General features: G+C 38.8%; 1 pseudogene across 1 annotated transcript; it reads left to right on the top strand.

The window, feature by feature from the left end:
• Positions 1 to 1384: 1384 nt before the first annotated feature.
• Positions 1385 to 2427, top strand: LOC308435317 (nuclear respiratory factor 1-like; annotated as a pseudogene). The gene has a single exon. The product of its transcript is annotated as a nuclear respiratory factor 1-like (transcript).
• Positions 2428 to 5597: the final 3170 nt, after the last annotated feature.

Below are 5597 nucleotides of genomic sequence, written 5' to 3'. Positions count from 1 at the left end.
AGGAGAAAGAAGCAAAGGGAGTTCAGAGTGACCCTTCTGTTTCAGGGTACTCTTTGTTTCTGCTGATGTAAAATGTTGAGTATGTCAAGGTGCCATCTGCTTGGATTCTTGTCCTGAGCCTTAGGAATAATAGAAAAGATATTTTGTAAATCATAATCTTGGGAACAGAAGCTGAAGCAGGGATCATAAAAGGGTTCATCTTATTTCCTTGTTCCTCATGGCTTGCTCAGCCCACTTTTTTTTTCTCTTTTTAAATTTATTTTATTTTATTTTATTTATTTATTTATTTTTACTTAATTCACTTTACATCCCACTCACTGTGCCCCTCCTGGTCACTACCTTTAGAATTCTTCTCACACCCCCATGCCTCTGATAGGGTGGGGCTTCCTGGGCATCCCCCTACCCTGGCACTTCAAGTTTAGACAAATCCTCTCCATAGAGGCCAGACAAAGCAGATGAACAGGCTGCAGCCTTTGCAATAGCCCCATTCCAGTTTTTCGCACATAAAGACCAAGCTGCATATATGTTACATGTATGCATATATGTGGGGAGGCATAGGTATGTTCAGGTTGTGTATGCTTGGTGGTTCAGACACTTAGAGCCCTAAGGGTTCAGGTTAGTTGACTCTGTTGGTCTTCCTGTGGAGTTCCTATCCCCTTCAGGGTCTGCAATCCTTCCTCCTAGTCTTCTATGTGTCCTCAAGCTCCATCCACTGTTTGGCTGTGGCTGTTTGTATCTGTCTGATTCCTCTGATAAGTGGAGCTTCTCAAAGGACAACATGCTCCTGTCTGCAAGCATAAACATAGTATCACATCATTAATACTGTTAGGGATTGGGGCTTGTCCATGGGATGGGTCTCAAGTTGGGGCAGTTATTAATTGTCCAGTCTTTCAGTCTCTGCTCCATCCCCTATACATAAATTTTGGGTTGAAAGTTTTGTTAGTGGGTTGGTGTTGCTATTACTCCACTGGGGTTCTTGCCTAGCTACAGGAGGGGCCTCTTAACATAGGACCACCAACCCAGGAGGGGACCCATTCACAAAAGGTTGGGTCCTTCCCTACCAATCATTAATTAAGAAAATGCCCTATAGGCTTACCCACAGGATGATTTTATGGAGGAATTTTCTTGAGTTTCCCTTCTCTCAGATGACCTGAGCTGTGTCAACTTGATATCAAACAAGCTAGCACAGTGTCACAGTTTTTAGATATATTATTTATTTACATTACAAATGTTATCCTCTTTCTCGGTTTCCCCTTTGGAAACCTCCTATCTCATCCCCCAACTCCTGCTTCTGAGATTGGTTTATCACCTATCCATCTACTCCTGCCTCCCGGCCCTAGAATTCTCCTATACTGGGGCATCAGGCCTTCACATTCCACCCTCCAAAACAAACCCTGTCTTTAAGGTGTTTGGCCCTGCACCTTTGGAGAACGTGGTGCGAAAGTACAAGAGCATGAACCGGGAAGACCTGAATTCTGCTCTGGCAGAATAAGCCCCTGCACCACAGGAGGTTAATTCAAACTGCCACCTCTCACCATTGATGGGATTCCAATCTCTGTGGACAAAATGACCCGGGCTCAGCTTTGGGCATTTATCCCAGAGATGCTCAAATAGTCCACATGTTGGGGAAAGCCAGGCTGAGGGAAAGAATGCTGCAAGCCTATCTGGTGGCCAGAAGATATCCCATGACCCAGTGTCCATAGTGATGTCTGCACAGAAGAGCAAAGGCAAAGGTTTTCACGGACCCAGGCATTACGGACCATAGTTGAAAGTCGTTATTAGCATCATGGGAGGAGGATCTTTCATATGTTTTTGATCATCAGCAAACACAAGCTCATGCCACCACCACACACACTATAGCCCATCTCCTACCATCATAGACGGTAGCACAGACCTTCAGCAACCCTGATGGCACCGAGTCACTCATGCAGATTGGTATGGGGTCAACAGTAGTCACATTGGCTGAAGCTTCAGAACTGCCAACCACAGTCACCTTTGCTCAAGTGAATTATTCTGCTGTGGCTGATGGAGAGGTGTAATAAGATTAGACCATATTACAAGGCCGTGAAATGACCATCCAGACAACACAAGCATCAGAGGCCACCCAGATGGAAGCATCACTGGCAGAAGCTTCAGTGGCAGCTTTTGAGGAGATGCAACAGGGAGCCACTGTCACCATGGCCCTCCACAGTGAAGCTACCGCCCATGATGTTACTACTCTGGTAAAAGCCACTTTACAAGGCAAGGGGGTGGGGTGGGGAGGGGGACAGATAGTCCTGTCTAGAAAAGCCGAAGCAGCTGTTGGAGCACTTACTTGGGTCCAAGATGCTAATGGCCTTTTTAATGGCAGGCTGTGGAGGTTATGAGTGGAACACAGCAAGAAGGCTACAGGTGGGTTTGTCTTTGGGGAGAGAAAAAAGCAGCTGAGGGCGCAGTTACTGCAACGCTGTCATTCCAGGCTTTGCTTCTTCTGTGGATGGCCTAATTCCCACGTAAAGGACTTGTCCCTTTCAGACAAGATGACTATGTGAGTACAGTTCAGATGCAAGAGACAGAGAGAGACAAAGAGTCAGAAATGACTGGTCACAATGACTGGTCTTGGAAAATAAACGGACTCCAAGATGGTGCCAGTCCACCAGTGGAGAAGAAGAAACCTTTTAGATATCAAAATAAGGGAGCTTCTCACTGAAGTGGGATTTTGCCCTTCAAGAAGTCATCATTTCAAAGAGGTCACTATAATACGTACATCAATGAGAAGAAAAGAAGTGTTAATTGTTAGTTTGGTAATAACAGCTTGTGTGTTTTTCAGCTTTTTTTTTTTCTTTTTTTTTTTTTTTTTTAGCAAGAACTCTAACCTGAATGTTAACTCGTGTGCCCAGGATGCACTCTGGACCATCATTATCTTCCTGACTCCTGTGTGGGGAACTCGGTCTATGACTCTTTGACTCCTTTAATACCCTGAAAATTAAAGCCCAATAAAAAGTGAAAAAAAAGAAAAAATATAGATCATGTCCTGAAAATAAAAAAAAATCTCTGAGTTTAAAAGAACAGTAAGTGCTTAGATGAAATGAGATTCTTTTGTAAGTACTTTGACTATATTGTTACATTTTATCTCCCAGTTCAAAGAAGTGGGGTTGCCCAAATTTCACAGATGAAGAACAAATCCAATTATGTTACTAGAATTGCATAAAACACATGATGTATACGATACATGTCTCCCTTGATCCAAATCTTTACATTTTATGCTCTTTACAATATGTAAGAGTTATTAATTTTAGCAAACTTTCTTTAGCAACTTTGGCAAATGTTCTTTCCGACAAGTGAATGCAACTACAACTTTACTTTGCTCACTTTCTCTGAATGGATGTGATCTGTATATGTATTGCTTTTTCATATTATATGATAATTAATGACAGAGGACTGAACTATATTGAGTAAGTAAAATAATAAGCAGAGATATAGATCTCTGTGAGGCCTAACCATTATAAATGAGACATCAGCTAACAGTCCCAGCCACAAATATGGTTTTGATAGCATTGTGTGAGGTTTGGTAGAATAAACTAATAATTCAGAGCCCTGCCTCAGAAGTGATATATTATTCATTCAACTCCTTCTAAACTTATCATTATAATTTTTGAAACATAGTTTAGTACATGTTGTAACTTAGGCAGTATAGATGTTGACAGTTTCCCCAAGGCTTTTAGAAAACAGTGAAATTTTCACTTTAATAATAACCTCTTTCTAACTAAGAGAATTTAAGGTGACTTAACTTTACATATCATTTTCTGCTTTCAATAAATTGGTCATCATGATACTCCAAGCTAGTTTTTTTGGCACATTACAAATTCATCTTGATAATATTTTATGATCAGCACTGGAAATTAATTATTTCTTAAAATTTCTTGTGACTTTTTATAAACTTTAACATTATTTATTTATTTATTTATTTATCTAGTTAGTTAGTTAGTGTTTTAGTTATGGTTCCCAGTGACAGTTTGTATACAACATAAAATTGAGACAAAATATCTCACTCTAATCCTAAGAAACAGAAATATGCTAAGTCTCATTTTAGATGCTGTAGCAAGTGTGGCAGCCATTTTAGCTAAGTATATAAAGCAGTTGAGTCACTGGAAACAAGTACAGCTAAAGTGATTCCTTGGTCTACATTCTGTTTAAAACATAGTTAAAATGTATTCAGTACAAGCTCTTTTCCTTTCTGGACTGCAGTAAGTCAAAGTATAAATATAATAATTCTACCCAATAACAGTCCACTTCTATATCCTTGTCTCTAATGAGCAGCAGCAGCAAAGTAATACATTAAAAATATCTGTTCATTTAATGGGAGGTTAGGGAAGTGGGATAGTGGGAAAGGGATAACATCTAAACTGTAAGTGCAGAAAATTTCCAATAAAAAATTTGGGGGAGGGTGTATGAGTCTTAAAATAATGCATGCACACGTGAACATTCTAAGCAAAATAAATACTGTGATAGTAAAACACAAAACAGAAAACAAATCAAACAAACAGGTGATAAATAACTTCCTTGGAGGAATATAGTACAACACAGGTAAAATGGTAGAAGCTTTTAGAGAATTACAGGAAAACTTGACCAAACAGGTGAAGGAATTGAACAAAACTATTCAGAATTTAAAAATGGAAATAGAACCAATAAAGAATTACAAAGTGAGAAAACCCTGTAGATAGAAAACTTAGGATAAAGATCAGGAGTCATAGATGGAAACATTACCCACATAATACAGAGATGGAAGAGAGAATTTTAGAGAACGAAGATACTATAGAAAACATTGACACAATGAAGAAAATTTTTCTAAACTAAAGAAAGACATGCCCATAAACATACAGGAAACCTATAGAGTTTCAAATAGATTGGACCAGCAAAGAAATTCCTCATGTCACATAATAATAAAAACAGCATATATGCAAAGCAAAGAAAGAATATTAAAAGCAGTAAGGGAAAATGGTCAAATAACATACAAAGAAAGACCTATCAGAATCACACTAGATTTCTCAACAGAGATTATGAAAGCTAGGAGATTCTGGGCAGATGTCATACAAATTCTAAGAGAACCAAATGCCTGCCTAGAATACTACATCCAGAAAAACTTTTAATTAACATATATGGAGAAACAAAGATATTCCATGCAAAATCAAATTTACACAATATATTTCCACAAATCCAGCCCCACAAAGAATAATGGACGGAAAACATTAACACAAGGAGGGTAAAAAAAATCTCTAGAAAAAGCAAGAAAATAATCTTCTTTCAACTAACCCAAAAGAAGACAACCACACAAATATATTTCGACCTCAAACATCAAAAATAACATGAGAAACAATCACTGGTCCCTAATATCTCTCAACATCAATGGACTCAATTCTGTAATAAAAATACATGGACTAACAGACTGGATACATAAGGAGGACCCAACATTTTGCTGAATACAGGAAACACACCTCAGTGACAAAAACAAGTATTGGCTTCACCAATAAATAATCTCTCATAGGCTCTCTTCATGATGCCAAGCCTCAATTCCTTGCATGCCTATTTCAGTCCTGAGTCATCAACTGCAATTGAGG

Source organism: Micromys minutus (assembly GCF_963924665.1).
Source record: "Micromys minutus genome assembly, chromosome: 22".
Classification (NCBI taxonomy): domain Eukaryota; kingdom Metazoa; phylum Chordata; class Mammalia; order Rodentia; family Muridae; genus Micromys; species Micromys minutus.
The sequence above is the reverse complement of the archived record's forward strand: the minus strand, read 5'-3'. Positions and strand labels throughout refer to the sequence as shown.